Source organism: Stegostoma tigrinum, chromosome 15 (assembly GCF_030684315.1).
Source record: "Stegostoma tigrinum isolate sSteTig4 chromosome 15, sSteTig4.hap1, whole genome shotgun sequence".
In the NCBI taxonomy this organism is placed as follows: Eukaryota; Metazoa; Chordata; class Chondrichthyes; order Orectolobiformes; family Stegostomatidae; genus Stegostoma; species Stegostoma tigrinum.
In genome coordinates, this window is record NC_081368.1 from 46,477,525 (window position 1) to 46,501,157 (window position 23,633).

Genomic DNA, 23,633 nt, shown 5'->3' on the forward strand with positions numbered 1-23,633 from the left:
ACTTTCGCCATGATACCTTACATTTACAATCACATTTAAAAGATGTTTGATTTTGAGTCTGCTTTGCAGCTTAAGTGTTCCTTAAAGAGCTTACTTTCTGCTTTTTAATTATGGATTTGATAGTTGAATGTGTCTGTGTAATTATTTCCTAGAGTTCTACCTGACCTGAACAGCAATCAAAATTAAGATCTGATTGAGTTCTGCTTTTGGTGCTCTTATTTTGCATGTAGTAAAACAATGCCCCAGAATTTGTGATTGGAATGAGGCCAATGCTGTCAACAAAAAACTGCCATCAAACTGTTCAGACAGGCTATAACACATCTGGGAATAGAAGTAGATAGGGGCCAGTTTGGTAAGGCCAGGGGATAGACCAAACCCCTAATTCTTCTCAGAGTATAAAGTCAGGAGACTGGACCAAAGGCTTTTGGGCAGTGCAAGCATCACTACATGGTATTGTAGTGACATAGAGGAGGGGGAAAGGCTGCCAACTCTAACCAAAGGCGGAGTTACCCAAACAAGATTAAGGCTATAGCTGTCAATGGAGGAAACTGATTTTGGGCTCAGTGATAGGGAGTAACACCCATTTGCCAGGAGGACACAAAGGCTCAGATAACAAGGTGCAGAGCCAGATGAACACAGCAGGCCAGGCAGCATCAGAGAAGCAGGAAAGCTGACGCTTCAGGTCTGGGCCATTCTTCAGAAAAAGGATCTGAAGAAGCGTCCAGACCTGAAACGCCAGCTTTCCTGCTCCTCTGATGCTGCCTGGCCTGCTGTGTTCATCCAGCTCTACACTTGTTATCTCAGATTTTCCAGCATCAGCAGTTCCTACTATCTCCAAGGTCTATACTCAATTTAGGATCTGTCATTGAAAACTGTCATTGAAAATATCAGTGATAACCGAGGATGTCCAGCAATCAGTGTCACAGGAAATTCTAACTCTCTTGCCAGATATCGAGTGTTACAGGCAGATGAGCGGTTATAGAATATCTCCGTTTTCACGCCTTGATTGACTACAATAAGTGCTTTATTTATCAAATCTACAGTCATTCCTCTGTATCTGCAAAATCAGTCTTTGCAAATTCACTTGTGCACCAAAGGAAGCAACCAATTAATAAATATCGGCAGGCAAAAGTCATGTATCTGTGACCACTCTCACAGCAACACAAAAATATTATAACAGGCACGCAGTGAACAGCCATGCGGCCTCACAGGAGATGCACAGAAGCAAAATTAAATGTGGGCACTTGCTCACGCACCCTGTCATCCAACCTGTATTTGAATTGTTTTAGCATCTCTTATTTGCATCATTATTTGCCACAGGTGAAGTCCTGGAAGACTGGAGGTTAGCAAATGTTGTGCCCTTATTCCAGTTGGGCTGCAAAGAAAAACCTGGGAATTATAGACCAGTAAGTCTAACATCTGTGGTAGATGCTTGAGAAGATTCTGAGGGATAAGATATAGATGCATTTGGAACGATAGGTTGTGATTAGGAGTAGTCAGCAGGGCTTCATGCATGGGTTATGCCTCACAAATTTGTTAGAGTTCTTTGATGAAGTGGCCAGGCAGGTTGATGAAAGTAGGGCTTCAGACATAGTCTACCTGGATTTCAGTGAGGCCTTTGATAAGGTTCCACATGGTAGGCTGTTCTGAAATGTTCGATCACATAGAATCCAGGGAGAGCTGGCAAATGGACACACAATTCAGTTGATGGCAGGAAGCAAAGAGTAATAGTGGAAGGATCTTTGTTGGACTGGTGGCCTGTGACTAGTGGTGTGCCTCAGAAATTGGTGCTGGGTCCATTGATGTTTGATATTTATATCGATGATTTGGATGAGAATGTACAAGGCATGATTAGTAAGTTTGCAGATGACACTAAAATAGGTGGTATCATGGACAGTAAGGAAAGTTGTTAGAAATTGCAGCAGGACCTTGGTCAGCTGGGGAAGCGGACCAAGAAATGGAAAATGGAATTTAATATAGGTAAGTGTGAGGTGTTGCATTTTAGAAAGTCAAATCAAGTTGGGAGTTTCATGGTCAATGATAGAGCCTTAAGAAGTGTAGTAGAACACAGGAACCTTGGAGTTGAGGGGCATGGTTCTCTGAAAGTGGATTCACAGGTAGATAAGGTAGTGAAGCAAGTTTTTGGCACACTGGCCTTCATCAGTCAGGCATTGAGTACCAAAGTTGGGAAATTAATTTGCAGTTGTACAGTACGTTGATGAGGCTACACTTGGAGCATTGTGTTCAGTGTTGGTCACCTTGCTAAAGGAAGGATGTTATTAAACTGGAAAGAGTGCTGAAGAAATTTACAAGGATGTTGCCAGGACTCAAAGGATGGAGTTATGGGGAGAGGTTGGACTTTTTCTTTAGAGAGTAGGAGACTGAAGGGGGAATCTTACCACGGTGTATAAGAGAGGCATGGATAGGGTGAATGCACTCAGTCTTTGACCCAGCACTGGGGAATTGAGGACTCGAGGGCATCAGTTTATAGTAAGAGAGGAGAGAATACATGGGAACCTGAGGGGCAACTTTTTAAACAGTGGTGGTACGCATATGGAATGACCTGCCAGTGGAAGTGGTTGAGGTGGGTATGTTAACAGCATTCAAAAAGGCACTTGGATAAATACATGGATAGGAAAGGTTTAGCAGGATAAGGGCCAAGTCCAGGGAAGGGAGTCTAGCATGCGTGGACACTTTGGTCGGCGTGAGCCTGTATGGGTCGAAGGGCCTGTCTCCATGCTGTAGGACTCTATGACTCTGTGACACCTACCACTCTATTCTCATGCTTTGTCTTGTTGAAGTTAGTTGTGTGCATCTCACTCTCACCCTGATGCCCTTTGTGTCATTGCGATGGCTCCGAAATGAGGTGATAGTGCTATTGTGCCTAAGCACAAAAAAGTAGTGATGAAACTTAATGAAAAGGTGATACTGTTGGATAACTGGCAAAGTGGTATATCAGCTATTGCTGTAGGCCGTGAATTTGGCCTGTTCAAGTCTACCACACTCTATAAATAGTCTATTTTAGATTGGAAGGATATTGACATTGCATTCAATGTCGGTAACATTCATTATTTTAACTCAAAAAAACTCCAAGAATAAGAAGTGAAGTCATAATCTTGGGATCTGGAATTAAAAGACAGGAACACTTGCATTCATATAATGCTTTTCATGAGCATCAAATATTTCAAAGTGCTTTGCACTCATTGAAGTGCGCTTGATATGTAGTCACTACTGCAATGTATGAGATACTACATATCCCCCAAGCCCGTATACCCCAAGCATATGTTTCACCATCTGGCCCTTTGCTGATGGAGGAGTTCATGCACTCTCACCTGTCATCCATTGTGTAACAAGTAAGTTTAATAGATTTTTCTGTTCTCATCCAACGACCCTGAGTAGTATTGAAGATCTCCAACATGTAGTATCCCATCTGCTGCATGTGTTTAAGTGACTCCCTACTGCCCTGCATCTGTGTCCAGCTGAGCAGGGCTGTGTCCATCCTCTGTCCAAGAGGCACTGAGCACTGAAGATCCCTCTACCATTGGCATTTGCACCTATTCATTAGCGCAGTGCTTCTCATCCTGTACGGCTGTATCTAAATGCTCAGAAGGAACTTATCTGAGCTGCTGAGCAGTGCACTTCATTGTTCCTTTGGAGCTTTACTATTGCTCTCAACCCAGTGATGATGAGTAAAATGGGCTTCCTGTCTTGGCATCTGTCTTGATATTTTGACATGGCTAATTTCCTCATGGTTTATGATTTGGCCTATGTCCATGTCTTCCTCTGCCGTGGCTGTGGTAAGTTGAAGGGAAGGGCCCCTCCATCTTCATAGAATCATATTATCCCTACAGTGTGTAAACAGGCCCTTCAGCCCAACAAGTCCACATCGACCCTTGGAGCATCCCATTGTACTAACGACTGAGCCACGGTGCCGCCCAGCTGGTCTTTGATTTCAAAGAGGAGCAGTTTGACTCATGAGGATAGATTAAACAATTTAGGATTACACTCTCTAGAGTTTAGAAGAATGATAGGAGATCTAATTGTGGTAAATAAGATGTTAAAGGCGATTGACAAATTAGACATAGAAAGGATTTTTCCTCATGGTGGCGAAATCTAAAATGAGAGGATAACGGGTAGAAGGGGTAGGATAAGGAGGAGAAGGGATAGGATAAGGGGTGTAAAGTGTAGGATAAGGAGTAGAAGGGGTAGGATAAGGGGTGGAAAGTGTAGGATAAGGGGTGGAAAGTGTAGGATAAGGGATAAAAGGGGAAGGATAAGGGGTAGAAGGGATAGGATAAGGAGTAGAAGGGTTAGGGTAAGGGGTAGAAGGGGTAGGATAGGGTGAAGAAGGGGTAGGATAAGGGGTAGATGGAGTAGGCTAAGGAGTAGAAGATTTAAAACAAAGAGGAGGAGAAATTACTTCTCTCAAAGGGTGATGAGTCTGTGGAATTCATGACCCCAGAGTGTGAACACTGAGACATTGAGTAAATTTAAAGAGGAGATAGACAGACTTTTCATCAGTAATCGGTTGAAGGATTATTGAGAGCGAGCAGGGAAGTTGAGTTGAAGCTGAGATGAGATAAGCCATGATGATATCAAATGGTGGAGCAAGTTTGAGGGGTTGAATTGATTACTACAGTTCTCGTTTTTATGTTTTTAAGTTCTTTTGCATGAATATTATGGAGCTGTTTCACTTGTAGCGAGGGACAAAAGAGAGCAGGCGTAGGCACTGCAGCCCTCTATCAACAACTCATGTTTCGATCCTCAGCAGCATTATGGTTCTGAGCTGTCCAAAGGAATCAGTTGAGTGGTGCAAGCACAAAGGCCCTCCATCAATTATGTGAAATCCCCCAGCTAACATGGGAGGCTGAATACCCCAGAAGTCTGTTTTGAGGATTCGGCCTTATGCTCACCTTGCCAGAGCGCATCAGGTCATTGAATATCTTCCAATGCTGGATCCAGCTTTTGCAAAGCATTCTTTTTTTATTGATCGTGCCTATGTGAATTCAGATTACATGATCTGGATAGATGACTTCCACCTACTACCCTCTGAGAAAAACTCCTCCTTCTACTCCATCATGACATTCCAGAAGGACCTTCAGGTCTACATAAGAAAATTCAGGGTCACCTTGCCTGTGTTGCAGATCTCTGGTTCTCTAAAGGCATTCCAAATCCTTAATATGTTACCTTCCTACATGACGTTTCAGCAGAGAGCAGTAACCGCAGTAATGATCGCTCTGGTCGGTTTACAAGAGGCCCACATTTATACAGTCCATTCCTAACCTTGCAGCCCTACTTTGGCCACAAAATTCATCTTCATGTAAGGAACCACCCATGAAACATGTGTTGGTGACTGCTTCCCCTTTGGGACTGGTTCAGAACCAGGATACTATCCCAACCTACCTCCTGACCTTGCAGCAAAGGCTGAGCCCCAATTAAGTAAATTAGCATCCAAATCACATTTCCAATGGTGTCTTTTTTTCAAATGTATTTACTACAAGGTAAAATTTGCTACATATGGAGACCCAAACATTTGACTAGGAATTAATGCATAGTGCAACCTTGGCTTACATGATAGTAAATATTGAAAAATACTGTACACTACTGTATCTTTACGTCATGCATTTTTTTTGAATAATATCTAACCATTTGCTCTGTAATTTGTCAAATCTACCTGTCGCCCATAGCAGTCTATACCATATATTGAACACTGTGTTCACATAATTAAATCAAAATTATCCATTCAGTTACTATAGAGAACACTGGAAGTGATGTTAGAGCATTTGACATTCTGACCTGTATGATTGCAGAGTTATTAGATCAATTACTGAAAATAGGACAAATACAGACTCTGATAATTGGTTATCAAGAAGAATGCAAGGTTCACTCTTTGAATTTCATTGACAATATTTAATAATAATTCCAAGTTTTGAGAGATTTTAACTGAAGAAAAAAACTACAGAGAATGTTTAAATAGTACCTTGGATTATGTTAACAAATTGAGCATTTATTAACCAATAGAAATATTGATATGTCAGTATGCTATAGAATTGTCATTAAGCATAACAGCCACATTATATCAACGGTGCTCCTTTGGGATTACAAGCCACTTTATTTTATCAGTACTCATTAAACATCAGTGCTTAAACTGTTAATTTCAAACATAGTGTATTTAATAGTTTGGCTTCTTATTTGTGATATTAATGGGAAGGATATCAGAGGCTTCTGACTATACGAATATTGAAAAAGTCTTGAGTCTTCACTGAGTTAGTTCCCTTAAATTTTTAATCTAATTTCTGCCAATGTGACCGTATCTATCTTTTTTAAACTCAGATTAAACAAGGCTTAACCAGCCACAATGATTGAGCACAGTTTTCATTGCAAGCTTTCCGAAATGGTTGTAAAATATGCATGACTTTGGATTTTATGTGTTTGTTTTCCTCTTTCTGATTGGTTAGTTTTCCACTGAAAGCTCTAAACAGCAGTAAAAAAGGCTGTTATCCATGGGTTTATAAAGAGCAACGGTCTTGAAATGCAAGTTGACAGAGTTTTGAGGTTAAAGTGGATTTTTGTTTCATCAATTTCCAGTTTATAGAATAGAAAATTTGGCCATAAGCAAAAAAAATTGCTGATTCTTTTGCATGTGCCATTTTATTATTAAAATAACAGACAAGGTTAAGTTTGATTTAAATTGTGCTCGTACAATACAATGGTATAACCAAACACAATTCTTTGAATAGTTGCTGTAGCCAGGCAGTACTAAACAGTATTGTTAGACTATATGCGTCAATAAGGGGGTCCAAAATGAAACACCCTAACACCAGTTGAAGCTAGCCTTTCCTGTTTAAAACTAACCTACAACTCTTAAAAGTGGCTGGAGCAGGTGCTGGCAGTCTTGCAGGAAGTGACTATGCCCTGGGAAATCATGAACAGCAGCAGAACACCAAAGCTTTTGGAGGTTGCCTTGGAATCTTTGGTAGAAGAAGTGAATAGGACAGAATTCCTCTCTCCACAGGCAAGGAGGAAGTCCACAAGAATAACAATTAATACAAAGAAAGAACAGATAACTTTGGAGATCAATGCCGAGTGTCAATCTCCAAGAATCCAAATGTAGTGTTATAAAAGTTTCAGTGACCTCACACAGATGTCAATATCAATGGAGGTTCAAATGTCATGTCCTACAAATATCACAACTCCAGTGATCAAATCACCATAATCTACTTTACTCAGCTGCTTTGGTATTGATAAGGACTCATACCTAATAATTATATGCATTAATGAGCAATTAATGTGCTGTACAAAAAGGGCATCCGGTGTTCATCCAGCCTCACATTTTATTATCCTGTGGCCTATTGGTTGTATCCCTGCCTCTGACTGAGAAGCCCTGGGTCGCAACCTAACGTTTCAAAAACTGATTGAATCATACAGAACAAAAGAGGCCCTTTTGCTCATTGTGTTTGCACCACCAAAATTACACTGAATCTATACTTGAGCATAGTCTTCAATTGCTATGATTCTTCAAGTGGTCATCTAAGTACAATTTTGAAAGTTGTGAGATTACCTGCCTCAACTACCTTCCCAAGCTGTAGGAACCTCCTCAACCCTTTGGGTGAGAAAAGGTTTTCCTCAAATCCTCTCTACACCCTGCTGCCTTTCAGTATAAAATCATGCCCCTTATTAGAGACCCTTCAAATAATAGGAAAGCTGCATCCTATTCTCTTTGTCCATGCCCCTCATAATTTTATACACCTCCACCAGATTCCTCCTCAAATTTCTCTGCTCAAAAGGAAACAACCCAAGCTTATCCAGCCTTCCTTCAAAAGTGAAGCGTTCCATCCCAGCAAATATCCTGAAGAATCACCTCTGCACCCCGTCCAATGCAATTACATCCTTCCTATAGTGTGATGACAAGAAATGTACACAGTATTTCATCTGTGGCCTAACCAAAGTTTTGCACAGCTCCCTTCTCTTATAACTCTGTGCTTCAACTTATAAGGGTAAGTGCGGAAAAGGAAAGTGTGTTCATAAGTGTGGAAAAGGAAAGTGTGTTCATAAAGTGAATACCGACTTGTCAAAATCCTTTCAATTTATGCCAATGACCAGCGATAAGAGTGGGGGATAATTCAGGCCACCCATGTGATGGAAACAAATTAGAGCCTCTGATATCAGTATTGATAGCTCCAGGCTATAACACCAGGTAAAAATGTATTCAGCAATAGTAGGAACTGCCGATGCTGGAGAATCTGAGAAAACAAGGTGTGAAGCTGGATGAACACAGCAGGCCAAGCAGCATCAGAGGAGCTGGAAAGTTGATGATTCGGGTCTGGACCCTTCTTTTCTGAAGGATTGTCCAGACCTGAAACATCAGCCTTCCTGCTCCTCTGATGCAGCTCGGCCTGTTGTATTCATCCAGCTCTACACCTTGTTATCTCAGGTAAAAATGTATGTTGCCTCAGCATCTTAGGCTCCTTGAGGGACTGATTGGTTCAGTTATCCAAATAGGTCTGGATAAAATGTATGTCAACCTCTTGTTGTAATGCATTGATCATTCAGCTCTTGCAGCACCTTCACCAATTTGGTGCATCTGCTGTGGCTAGGGCTGTTGTGAAGCAGACAATAGAGCTGCTGAATATGTAATTCTGCTGCTTCAAATGATCTGGGGGGGGAGCTCTAGAATAGTCCAGACAGAACGTGCCTCACCCTCATCATCTGCTGTGCTCTGTATAATTGGAACACACACCAAGCCATGTGATAGATGCTGAGGAGTCAGAGAAAGGAAGAATTTGCATAAAGAGGAGGATCAGGACAATTGAGTGGAAGAAACTCTCTGCATCAGTATTCTGTACACCACAGAGCAACTGGCTCAGTGAGTTAATGAACAACTGCATCTCTGTGCATTATTTTGTTTGCATCAGTCATGGAGATCATTGAGCAAATTTTAAATTACTGGAGAACAACATCACAAGAGTCGAACAGTGTAATTGCACTACTCCTAAAGTCTTAGTCGCAAAGGTAAACAGTCATCTAAGGTTTGGAGAGGATTAATAATTAACTGTATATCAGATCTTCAAATGTAATCCTTTGATAATATGCCAAATATCAAGGAGTTACTTATTAAATTGTCAGTGGACCAGATTTCTTTCTAAACCAGAGCAAATAAATGATCATCTGGAACTTGAATCAGAAAATGTCTCAAAGTCATATATGAATATTAATACAGACATAGGTATATTTCAGTTTTATGGGGTTTTTTAGGCCCGGGATTTTTTCAAGGGTAATGAACCAAATTTTGCAAGGAATTCCAACAAATCCATCCAAGCATTATTTGTCCAACTCTGTCCAGCCTACTCCTGATTTTGAAAATTTCTATCAAATGTCCTCTCAGCCTTCTTCACTCCAACTTCAATCTACCTTCATAACTGAAGTTTCTCATTCTTGTAATTGCTTTTATTTTCACCCCAATACATTCAACTTTCCCATAATATGACACACACAACTATACACAATGCCTCATGTGAGGTCTAACAGCACATTTCTGTTGAGACCTTGGGTCACAGATCGGTTATACTCCAGAGTTCTGTGGGAAGTGAGGGAAGAGATTGCTGAGCCCCTTACTGAGATACTTGTATCATTGATAGCCACAGGTGAGATTCTGGAATACTGGAGGTTAGCTAACATTGTGCCACTATTTAAGAAAGGCGACAAGGAAAAGTCAGGGAACGACAGACTGGTGAACCTGATATCAGTGGTGGGCAAGTTGCTGGAGGGAATCCTGAGGGATAGGATTTACACGTACTTAGAAAGGCAAGGACTGATTAGGGATAGACGACATGGCTTTGTGCTTGGGAAATCATGTCTCACTAACTTGACTGAGTCTTTTGAAAAAGTAATGTAAAGGATTGAGGGCAGAGTACCAGATGTGATCTATATGGATTTTAATAAGGCATTGTCAATTTCCTCAAGGTAGACTGGTTAGCAAGGTTTAATCACATAGAATTCAGGGAGAACTAGCTACTTGGATACAGAACTGGCTCAAAGGTAGAAGACAGAGGGTGGTAGAGGAGGGTTACTTTTCAGACTAGAGGCCTGTGGCCAGTGGTGCTCCACAAGGTTTGGAGCTAGGTCCACTGCTTTTTGTCATTTATATAAATGATTTGGATGTGAGCATAGGAGGTACGGTTAGTAAGTTTGTAGATGACACTAAAATTGGAGGCATAGCGAACAGTGAAGAAAGTTACCTCCAGTGTACAACAGGATCTTGATTGGATGGGCCAATGGCAGATGGAGTTTAATTTGGACGTGTTGCATTTTGGAAAGGCAAATCAGGGCAGAACTTATACATTTAATGGTAAGGTCCTGGGTAGTGTTGCTGAACAAAGAGACCTTGGAGTACAGGCCTTGAGTGCAAAGTTCCTTGAAAGTGGAGTCACAGTTAGATAGGATAGTGAAGAAGGCATTTGATGTGCTTGCCTTTATTGGTCAGTGCATTGAGTATTGGAGTTGGGAGGTCATGTTGCAGGTGTACAGGACATTGTTAGGCCACTTTTGGATTCTTGTGTGCAGTTCTGGTCTTCCTGCTATAGAAAGGATGTGGTGAAACTAGAAAAGATTTACAAGAATGTTGCCAAGGTTGGTGGGTTTGGGCCATAAGGAGAGGCTGAATAGGCTGGGGCTATTTTTCTGGGACCATCAGAGCTGTGAAGTGGGCTTATAGAGATTTATAAAATCATGAGGTGAATAAGGTGAATAGTCAAGGTTTTTTTTCCCCAGGGTGAGGGATGATGAAATTAGAGGGCATAGATTTTAAGGTGAGAGATGAAAGATATAAAAGGGACCTAAGGGACAACATTTTTCATGCAGAGGGTGGTGTGTGTATGGAATGAGCTATCAAAGGAAGTGTTGGAGGCTGGTACAATTACAATATGTAAAAGGCATCTGGATGGGTATATGAATAGGAAGGGTTCAAAGGGATGTGGGTCAAATGCTGGTAAATGTGACAAGATTTATGTAAGTTATCTAATCAGCATTGACGAGCTGGACAGAAGGGTCTTTCTCTGTGTTATATTTCTTTATGACTCTATTTAGGTAAGGCTAACTTTAATGTGATGAGACAGAGACTATCCACAGTACACTGGGAAAACAGCCATGAACAATTAAAAAGGTAAGGGACAGCATAAAACTGAAGAAAATGTTTTACAAAAATGCAAAACAGCATGGATCCTGCTGAATGGCAAAGATACAAAGACTAGCAAAGGTCAAAAAGTAGCTTATGAGAGCCACTAAAATGGATTCCAAAACAAAACTTGCCAGGGACATACAAATCAATGAAAAGAAATGTTATAGTTACATGTAGGGAAAGCGGATGATCAGGAGCAAAGTTGGCCCTCAAAGTGGGGATATTGTCAATCACTATGCGGAAATGGCAGACATGTTGAAGAATTACTTTGCCAATCACCCAATTGAACACATTAATAACACTGCCCACCATGGGCAATGTAACAATAAAATAAATGAAAGGAAGGGAGGAAGCAAGGGAGACAATAAATCCAACTGAGTTTTTAGGCAAGATAATGCATCCCTGCCACCATGGTGCCCATCTGTCTCTGAAAGTGTCAAGAGTGGAGAACTGAGCTAACCCTTTTAATGGCACTAGTTGTCATTAGGTTTAATTGCCATTAGGTCCATTGTTGATTTTAGTGAATGCGTGAGTCAGCAAGTGGAGGAATAAGTGAATGAAGAGGATCAGTAAGTAGACTGGGGAGTCAGATAAGTTAAGGATAGACAGTCACATAAAGGTTACTCAGGTTGTGTGAAGAATCACATGGGTGGAGGAGGCAGCTGGAGATCCGGGGTAGCTATTGTACAGTGAGTAGTTGTGGAAGATTCCTAGATTCCCTAGAGTGTGGAAAGGGGCCATTTGGCCCAACAGGTCCACACCAACCCTCAGAGCATCCCACCCAGACCCATCCCCTACAACCCACCTAAGTTACACATCCCTGTATGCTATGGGCAATTTAGCAAGGCCATTCTACCTAGCCTGCACATCTTTGGACTGTAGGAGGAAACCCACACATCTGGAGGAAACCCATGCAGACCACAGAAAATGTGCAAATTCCACACAGCCACCCAAGGGTGGAGTCGACCCTGGGTCCCTGGCACTGTCAGGCTGCAATGCTAACCACTGAGCCACCATGCTGCCCAAAGTAGGGCTTTTTTGGTTGCTGAAGGAGAGTTAGGCTGGTATGTTTGGAGACTGTAAGACCTATAGAAGTAGAAACAGGAGTAAGCCATTTGCCCCTCACGTTTGCTCCATCATTTGATAGATTGATCCAAAGTCCTATACATCCACTTACCTGCCCTTTCGCTGTAATCTTGAATGATTGCAGGTTCAATTTTCTAGTCACTTAGATTTAGGTTTCAACCTATTAAAAATTTTCTGAGCATAAATCCAGGTAAAAAGATCAAAACTGCTTTCTTTTCATTCATGGGATGTAGGCATGACGGCTGCAGCAACATATTGCGTAACTCTAAACACTCTCGAAAAGATGGGTGGTCAACTGTCTTCTTCAATTGTTGTAGCCCACTCACTGCTGGAAAGGGAGTTCCAGGATATGACCCAGTGATGTTGCAAGAATGATGATGTATTTCCAAGTCAGGTTGGCTTGGAGGGGAACTTATGGTATTTTCTTATATCTACTTCCCTTGTCCCTCTAGATGATACCATTGTGGTTTTGGAAGATGCAGTCAAAGAAGCCTTGTTGAATTTTTATGGTGTATCTCGTAGATGGTACAGACTGCTGCTACTGTGCACTAGCATGTGGAGAGAGTAAATGTTTATGAGGATGTTGCGCAAATAAAGGGGCAGCTATGTCCTGGGCAGAATCAGGCCTCTTGAGTGTTGTTGGAGCTGTAAGCATTCTGGCAAGTGTGGAATACTCCATCACATTCCAGGTTTGTACCTTAGATGGGAACAGGCTTTGGGAGTTAGGAGAAGAGTCACTCACTGCAATGGCTTGTCAAGTTCAGTTTCTGCCTAGTGGTAAGTTCCAGCAACACTACATTACAGTTCAGTACTGGTGGAGACAGATCTGTCAATATATAACTTTCATACAAGATCCTGGTGAACAGGGGAAGTGTTCATTGGAAGTTCAAATATCCTGGACAGTTCTCTTGTAGGTTGACATGCTGGAACTTCTGTAGGGTGTAAGGAACATTTTTTTTTATTTTTCAGCATTTTGGATTATGGTTTGAAATGATGAAATAAAAGAAAAAAAAACCCAAGGGTTGCTGAAGGATTGCTGCAACTTTTGAAAACAAGTGAACTGATAATCAATGTAAGTACTGTTTATACAGCTGTTAGTTCAAGCAGTAGTAGCTGGCTCTCAGCTGACCTGGAGCCAAGGACTGTGTACAAATGGAGATTCAGGCAGAAGTAAGTAGTTGAACAGTCTGCAGACCAGTCACCGATTATCAATGACCAAGTCTTTCTGTCTGCCAACAACTGTGATTTTCTCCCAGGAAGTTGAATAGTTTGGAGCTGCGAACAAAATGATGATAAGCTATCCGATATTCATAAGTTCTGGAGCTATCTCATTTTCTGCAGTTAAAAAAACACTTTTTAAGCCCAAGGAAAATCAGCAATTTTTCCTTCAGCATTTGCAGAAGGCTTTGGCATTAATTGATGGTCAGCCACCTTTTATAAGTGTAAACCAATTATCCTGTGCCACCTGCAAACAAATGAAAGCATCCAGAGAAGGATAAATGAGAAGCAGCATTCTGATCAGCTCATGCAAATCATCTCAGCAAATCCTCTGACTCAGAACAACTGAACTTCTCTTCAGCCTTGAAACTGCACGACCATGTCCTGAAGCAAACCAGGTACCACAGTCACCCACCTCCTTGACCTGACTCCCCAGTCTTTCCCACTGGCCATAACAACTATATTTCCCCCCCATTTGTGTCTGTTTGAATGGACACTAAAGTTTTAACTGGTTAAGCTAAAAGTCGATGGTTCATGATTTTTACCTGTAGCAGAATCTATTGATTTGTAATAAATGGTAATTCTTATTAAAAACAGAAATCAAATCTATGTCTTCTGTCAACATGGGTCTAAAGTGGGGAATTCAGCATATTTTTAAAAAATCTTGAATTTTTGTAATTACTCTGGGAATAGAAAAACTCAGATTTCCAGTATGCTATCCCAGTGAGGCAAAACAAGAGTCCAAATGCAAAACCTGGCTTGCACATTCAGACTCCAGTGATCGAAGAATGCAAAATTTGGGCCATTGTCTGATCAAATAAAAAAATGAGCACCATTTACAGTGAATATATTACAGCTTAAATTAAAGAAAAATGTATGTCTTTAATTCAGATTTTAAATCACATTGAAGATTCTAAACTGAAACAAGAAAAAAAAATTGACTGTATTCGTGGTTAATATTTCAAACAACTACAACAAAAGTGCAACTTAACAAGAATACTCCTGAACAAAATTGTCTCAACTTAATAGCTCTGGAATGTAAAGGTAATGTTATACAAGGCTTCCCCAAGTATCGCTTAAGCTTGGTAATTAAATTATATCAAGGAATATATATGATCACTTGTATCTGATTTGTGGAACTTTGTAAAGGAGTGTGACTGTTCTAAACTCAAATAGTTTGCAGACTAATCAATCTTTTCCCCTAACTTACATCAAATCAACTACTGTAATTGTGATTCGTTGTCTCGTTCATCAATTATTGCTTGTTTTTGAAAAATTTTAGATTTGCATCATAGTAATTGGTTGACTTCAATCCACAGTCTATCTATTCATAGACGTTCACCACAATGTTAATATAACTTTTGCTCTCACTGACTTTATCATTTTCATATAAATATTTGTACACAACTTGTAAAACAAAGAATTAGTAACATTGAATAATAAAATAAACCCCTGTTAATGTAACTTTCCTGACAGAGCATAGGGTGCATGTCTGTGCCATGTCTGTGGCTAAAAAACACTCTTGCCCTTCTCCTTCAACGTACCATCTGCGCTACTGCGGAAAGAGGGAATAAGAATGCTCATGCCTGTACTGAAGCTTGGCTTTATGATGTGTTGAGTATGCGATATTTATTGAGTATGCCATTTTTATATGGCAGGGCCTAGTTACACATAACAGTTGCAACAAAGACAACTTGACCGCTCTGATCCTGCACAGAATCGATTTTATATATACACAGGCAGTCTAACGTCTTCAAACATCAAGTAAACTTTGGAAACTTTGGAATCTCGAGGTTTTTGTACATTTTTCATGGGAAACCATGTTTGATCTGACTTTCATCCTACAGGGAATGTTGTAAATGTTGGATTCACATCAATTGAATTCTGTTGGGTTATGATTAGAATTAAATAATTTTTTTACCTATAACGTTCATCAGTTGTGCTACATTCTGAAATTCCCTACTAATTTAAAGAGTTTATTCAGAATGTGAGATACCACTCCAAGCAATCTGACTATTGTTATGACACATTGGGATAGCTTGTTATAAATCAAGCCCCTCTATTTCTATGTTAAAGTTTTTTAAGGTACACACAATATCCCAGTTTACCTGACATTCAGAGCAATGTTTATAGAAAGCTCAGACCGAGTCTCTCTCTCTCTCTCTCCCTCTAACTTGTTTCCAGCTCCATGCTGCTCTGTACCCCAGGAATCAATCGCACAGTTGTTGGCATTGTGTAAACAGTTGCTTAAACTGTTTGCACAATGCCTATCGTGAGTATCATGTTACTAGCTTTCAAAGATAACAAGGTGTGGAGCTGAGATAATGGGAACGGCAAATGCTGGAGATTCTAAGATAACAAAGTGTGGAGCTGGATGAACACCAGCAGGCCAAGCTGCATTAGAGGAGCAGGAAGGCTGATGTTTCGGGCCGAGGCCCTTCTTCAGAAAATAAATTAATGCCACTGTTTCAAACACTAGTTTTTAAAACAGATCTTTCTTATTTCAGTCAACACTGTCCTTATTTTGTGAATTTCAATGACAATTCTGTGATACCAGTATAAGCTATGCTTCTATTGCAAATTGCAAAACGCTTCTCCACAAAGTTTTTAGCCAGAGAAAAATATACCTGAAAGGCTAACGTGGATCAGTATTAGATTAGGTCTGAGAGAACTTCATCACAGTTAAAATGTAACATTTTTAGAAAGGAATTGCTATAAAGCTGAAAATATTAGGAGTTATGGGGACTCAGTTTGCAACACAAATAACACAAACTCATTTTGAGGGAATTTCTTTCTGAAAGGGGAAAACAACAAATGTTTCTCAATTACTTAGTAGATTACGTACAAAATGAAATAATAAAGAGTTTAGAAACTAATCTCAGCCAGGAGAATACTCGCAATGGTGTGTTTAGCCTCAGTGTTCTCAGAGAGAGAAAAGCCAGTGTCAGGTTCTCAGTTTTCATTACATGCAATGTTCTCACATGCAAAGATAATGCAAATTTCCTGATCACATTCACTGGATTCTCACATACAATTATTTGAATAAAGTACAGAAGAGCTGTTGGTGCCCATGAAACTAAAGAAAGACTAACCTCAAGGATAGAAAGACAAAATGAAAACAGAAAATGTGAGACGGATATGTAAACTGTGCTGAAACATTGCAGCACCTGTTGTAATACACTATTCGTCATTATGCCGTGTCTCCTTTTGTTCAAATCCTATTGAAATTACAGATTGGAATCAATATCCTGGATGCTAAATGCAGGTCCCCGTATAAGCCCAATGCTGATTAATGTATTGAAAAAGAATAAAGCACAGAAATTTAATTTGCCATCTGCATGTTTAACACTCACTAGCCAAAAAAGTCTTAATAAATAAAAATGCTAATATGCCAGCTATTTGATTTTGCTAATCTCAGTTTCCACTCTCAGCACTGTTGGGCATCTGTGGACTGTAATACAGCAAATTGGCTTTAGTGTTAAATTTGTGGCTATTCTTTCCATGTTGTACTGAACTATAATAAGTTGAACCTATGCAAAATATTTGTACACTATGGGGCATTTTATATAGAAGAATTACAAACTGATGTTTTGATAATTTAATGCTCCTCTTTACCTTTACTCTGATGATAGAATTTGTGCATTGCTTTAATCATTAAGGCTTAATGAGCTACTGAGGGCTATTCCACAGTGATTGATTGTTTTCATTTGCCACTGAGGTAGAACAAGCTGTGAAGTGAGAGATCGGTAACTGCAAATCACCTTGTTTTCTTATTTTTTTCTGCTTTCGGGCACACACTCATCTCCCTGAAAAGCGAATGGACAGAAAGAAGCACATGACCCAAAATGTGAAGAGCTTCACACACTCTGGCACAGAAATCTAAGGTAACCAGGAGACCTGTTGACTCCACAACTCTGCAAGGTAATTAACGTGACTTCTGTAACTGTGACAATGTTTACACTATTCCCTGAAATGCATGGTATCTTGTTTACTACACTTGTAATTTCCAGAAATAGTATAAGAAAATAAAAGAAATTATAACATGTTAAAATCTGATACAGTTAGCACAGTTTGAGTTGTGAACCTATTGCAATTTATGTCTTGTAAACTACAAGACAACAGTTGTTTCCTTTAGACAATTGGAATTCCCATGGCAACACCATCAGTTGAGGGGTCTGGATTTTGCAGATGACATCACACTAACATTGTAACTGATTGAACATTACAACTTTTCTCATCAAATTGTTTCAGTCTGGCAAGGTGCTTACATTACTTATTACACTCCACCATTTTATGATTTTTATTCTGTTATACTCAGTACCTTGGGAGTAGGGTTCAGTTAAGTAGCCAGATCTTGCTAATGTTCCAATAATTTGATGTTGAACGATGTCCAAATTCCCTCTAATGGTGGCTAATATTCCAGAAAGCATTTACTTAGAAGATCTAACTTTCTGCCCTTATTTGGAAAATTATCCAAACCTGCGTTCTGGGCTGAAATTTTCACCATCCAATTAATCACCAGTTGAGAACTTGTTCTCAATGTCAGTGTCAGATAGGTATTTTGCATTCAGAGGCATCCCTGCAGACTGAGAAGTGGGGAAACTCGTAGCCCTCTAAGGGACAATCTTGCTGTCAAAGCCACTTGTCTGACCACCCCCATTCCATGCTCCTTTCAATGGTTCCTGTCTGTTTGTCTCTAAGGATCCCCTGTCCCACTTGCCAGCACTTCAGGCTTCATTAATGATGACCACTTAGGAAACTGCTGGAGTGTTACTGCGAGGACAGCTGGCCTTCTTCTTGGCTAGCAGCTCTTAGGATTAGGAAAACCTGCCTCAGAAAAGATAGAAACCATTGAAGCAGCTGTTAATACCCTGAGGATTGTAAAATCCAGATGTGCCTTCATAGGTTTGGAGTTAACTTTAAATTTCTGGCCAGTGGGTGGGGTCCGGACCTCCATGTAAAATCTCTCTGTCTCGGTTTTTAGAAAATGCAATTAAAATTGTTACACTTTTAAAATTGCTGCACATTAAAATTGTAGCACCAAAATGTGAATCGATTTTGGGAGTAAAAATATTTCCATGAGAGACAACTACATTGCCATGATCTTCAATGACCCTTGCAGCTTTAGTCCAGTTACTTGTAAGTTTAATTCCATAAGAATAAATTGCTAATTTAGCAAATTCAAAGGAGTTACGGGGAGTTGTATGAGAGAGTGAGCCACGTCGCAATGGGATTAAAGTTCAACTAGATATAAGGGAGGAGCTGACCAGTGTTTATTGGAAGGGGAATCTATCAAGGAAATATTGAAGCAGCAATGGCATGAGTTTCTGGGGATAATTTGGGAGGCACAGCAGAAATTCATCCCAAGGAAGAAGAAACATACTAAGGGGATGACAAAGCACCCATGGCTGACAAGTGACAGGGGGGCAGCATATTAGCTATTGAGAAACCATACAGTATAGTGAAGATTAGTGAGCAGTCAGAGGATTGGCAAGCCTTTTAAAAACTAGATGAGGATAACTAAAAGAGAAATAAAGGATGGAGGAAATGAAATAGCAGGGTATGCTAGCCAGTAACATAAAAGAAGATTGCAACAATTTGCTTTAAGATATATAAAAGGTAAGAGAGATGAATGAATGACTGGAAAATGAGACTGCAGAACAGTATTTGGGAACAATGAATTGGTGGAGGAACTGAACAGGAACTTTGCATCAGTTTTCACAGTGGAAGACACAGGTAGCATACCAGAACTTTGAGAGTTGGGGGTAGAGGTGAGTATAGTGGCCAAAACTATGGAGAAGATGCTTGGGAAGCTGAAAGGTCTGCAGATGGATAAATCACACAGATTGGATGGACTGCACTCCAAAGTTCTGAAGGCAATAGCTGAGGAGACTGTAGAGGCATTGTTCATGTTTCAGCAATCCCCAAAGGTGGGGAGAGTCCCAGAGGACTGGAAAATAGTTAATGTAACACCACTGTTTAAGAAGGAAGGGAGGCAGAAGACAGGAAGCAAATGGTCCGTTTAGTCTGGTCCCAGTTGCTGGTAAGATTTTAGAGCCCATTGACAATGATGAGTTTCCAGAGTGCTTAGAAGTGCATGGTAAAATAGGGCTGAGTCAGCATGACTTGATCGAGGAGAGATCAGCCCTGACAAGTTTGTTAGAATTAATTTGAGGAAGTAATAAGCAAGTCTGAGAAACAAAAGCCAGTAGACATGTTCTATTTAGATTTGCAGCAGGCTTTTGACAAGGTGCCACACAAAAGGTTGCTAAATAAGATTAGGGCCCATGGTGCTGGGGACAAGGTACTGACATGGATAGATGATTAGCCGACGGGTAGAAAGCAGACAGTGGGGATAAAGATAATAAAATGTGAGGCTGGATGAACACAGCAGGCCAAGCAGCATCTCAGGAGCACAAAAGCTGACGTTTCGGGCCTAGACCGGATAAAGAGGTCTTTTTCAGGATGGCAGTTAGTAACTAGTGGAGCTCTGCAGAGGCCAGTGTTGGCACAACAACAATTCACATTATAATCGACAACCCAAATAAAGGAACTGTTGCTAAGTTTGCAGATGATGCAAAGATAGCTGGAGGGCCAGGTAGTGTTGAGGGAGCAGGAAGAATGCAAAAGGACTTGGACAGGCTAGGAGATTGAGTAAAATGTCTGATGGAATAATGTTTGGGAAAGTGTGAGTTTAGGGACTTTGGTAGGGAAAAATAGAGGCATTGACTATTTTCTAAACTGGGAAAGGCTTCAGAAATCTGAAGCACAAAGGGACTTGAGAGTCATAGTTCAGGATTCTCTCAAGATTAACATGCGCGCTCAGATGGCAGTTAAGAAGGCAAATGCAGCATTAACATTTATTTCAAGAGGACTGGAACGCGAGCAGAGATGTACTGCTGAAGCTATATAAGGTTCTGATCAGACCACATTGGATTTTGAGAATGGGTTTGAATTTCAGAGTATTCTGCTAGGGCTATCAGCTTCAGTTGCAATATCATATTGCCTTCTGTCAGTTAATCTCTTGTGCTGCTCATCTTTGTATAAAAATAATTAAAGTTCCAAGATAAGCTATGCATTTTTTTAATCCTAACATCATCCAATTTGTGGCTGGTTCAATTTGTGCTATTGCTTTCATTGTTTAAAAAAAATCACCAGTTGTAGTTGGACTTGTTCTGCTTTTATTACTATTTTTTAACTGCTGAGTTGTTCGGTTTAAGGAAACGTTTAACAGTGGTAAGCTTTCTTAGGGAATAGAAAGGCTGAAACAATAAGTCTAACATTTGTTTCACAAGTATAACAGATACCCTGCCAAGGCAAACAGTATGTATCTTACATTAAAGCTAACGTGATTACATCAACTTAGGACAGATATTTACATATGATTGCATCTCAATCCAAACCACCAATTTGATTTAAAATAAAGAAATTGCCTACATTATTTTTATCATTTTTGTTCCCAAGTTACCAGTGAGATATACTGTTTGTCTCAGTGTTTGCTACTTTTATTAGGCAATGTGCATGAACTGTGCACAAAGTCCTTAAGTTGTGCTGGTCTCTGATTGGTATACATGCATGTTATTGTTGGCTGTTCACCTCAGGTGATGCTTTTTCACCAGGTGTTATTCCAGTGTTTTCTGCTGTTGTAGTCAGTGTTGTTCTGTTTCTCTCTTATTGAGTTGCTAGTGGACCTCTGGTCTGATGCGTAATGTGCATTCTAGGTAGGTGCTGTGTTCACCTCTTTCTGATTAGCTAATTACAGTTGACAATCAGTTTCCGCTGTGGGAGTTATATGCATGTGATTGTGACAATATATCAGGCCATCATCTCCACTACATATGATCAAAATGTCAACTGCTTCATGCAGATCCCAAATTGTCATTAAGGTTGGATATTTTTGAGAATATTGAGCGTTTGCACTCTGACTCGCTCTCCAATAAAACTGCTAATTGTTCAGCTGTCTTGTCTCGTTAAAATGAGATTTGTCTTTCCAGTGTTTATCTTTGACTTTTCTTTTCCCCTCCTCGCACCTGTTACAGCCTCGAGAATCAATTATTTTTTGCTATTGGAAGAATAGTTTGTGTGCAATTAGTCTTTATACTAGACTACTTTCCATGCCTTCAGACAATGTGTTTTTCTACTCTAGCATTGTCTTTTATACATCTGGGCAGGATTTGGCTTGGTTTCTTAATAATTTATTTGGTCATTTTTACTGCCATCTCTGCCTTTCAGTTTGGGGATAGTATGGAGATGACATGTGGTGTTGAATTTCCCAATATTTCATGAAGCAATTAAATTCTTCACTTGCGTACTGAATTCTTCACTTATGTCAATGTGAGGAATGATATAACTGGAAGTGTGCTTTCAACATTTGACTGATGGTCAGTCTTAAGTCAGCTAGTCAAACCCACAGAAATCAGAAAGTAATCTGTTCTGGCAACATAATCAGTTTGTGTAGGTGTAAAGAAATTTACTCCCAGCTTCATCAAAAGTCAACTACAAGTCTGGGATCTTGTGTGTCACCAGCAATTCTCTAGCTTACTTGGTTTGGTACTCATTACAAACGCTGCAGTGGCTGAGGTGCTCCTTGACATCATTGCTCAATTCTGGTTAGTGGAGCATGTCTTTTGCCATACACAGACTTGATTTGGTGGCTTGCATAGATGCACTTTGACTTATGTCCTCCTCGCTCCTTTTTCGTTATTTCCTTTGTATAATATGCCATCTTATTATTGTTAATTTGCATTTACATGTCCAACATGCTCTTACTTTCTATACACTTGTGGGGTGCGGGCATCACTGGCTGGCCAGCATTTCTTGCCCAGCCCTAATTGCCCTTAAAGATGGTGGTGAGCTGCTTTCTTGAACCTGCAATCCTCCTACTGTGGGTTGACCTACAATTAGGGAGGAGTTCCAGGATTTTGACTCAGCAACAATGAAGGAAAGACAACATATTTCCAAGGATGGTGAGTAGCTTGGAGGGTAACTTGAAGTTGGTGGTTTTTCCAGGTACCTGCTTCTTGAGTTCTTCTAGATGGAAGTGGTGATGGGTTTGGAAGGTGTTTGAAGATTGTTGGTGAATTTCTGGAGTGCATTGTGCAAGAAGTAATAGTACAAGCATTAATACAAGTAGAAGCAGTAGCAGTATATCCAGTGGTGGATGGAGTGGATGCTTGTAAATATTGTGCCAATCACGTGGGCTTCTTGTCCTGAATGGTATCAAGCTCCTTGAGTGTTGTCGGGGCTGCACCCATCCAGGCAAGTGAGGAGTATTCCATCACACTCTTGGTTTGTGGCTTGTAGATAGCGGACAGGCTTTGAGGAGTCCAGAGGCAAGTTACTCACCACAGTGTTCCTATTCTGACCTGCTCATGTAGCCACTACATATTTGTGCTGAGTCTAGTTGAGCCTAGACTACAATAGCAACAGATTTGTGCTTATTATGTATTATTTTGAATAATTATTATGTGTCCTGTTATTATGCGTGTTATTGGGTAGTTGGTTTGAATTGAACAAGATACTAGTCTGTTACATTCAGTATCTCTGCTGGATTGTTGACTTCCAGAGCCTAACGAGCAGCTGCTGCATCACATTGAAATCTTACAGGTTCACGCTATCTTCACTGGGTGCTTATATTTGACCTCATGATTTTAAAATGCCGCTATTCTTCTAATTATCTGGATATGACATACAATATCTCTGTAACTAGAGTAGCATTCCTTGCAGATGCTCTGGAGTATAAGGTGGCAACCTCTGGAAAATGCTTCGAATTTCCATGGGGTCATTTTCATCTCTCTTTATCTCTTCTAAGTAGATAATTATGAAAATATGGACAAACAAAGACCATGGTTAGGGTCTCTACATTTTCTATCAGGGCATAAACTCTTTCTATTTTGTTCGTGTCTTGAATGCAATTACAACCTTGCTGCACTAACTATCTCATGTTGTCTGCATTGATTTTTCTTTGGAGTAATAGAAGTACCAAGCAGCATGTTCAAATATCTGTATTTTCCAGAAAGCATCCAGAATGTAGCTATAAAGTTGTTGTTTTCATTTTGCTTCACCTGTCAGTAGGCATTCTTCACAATTAGGATAACACTATTGTGACAAATTTCTCAACTGGTTGCCATAGGGTTGTGGCATCTTTTCACTG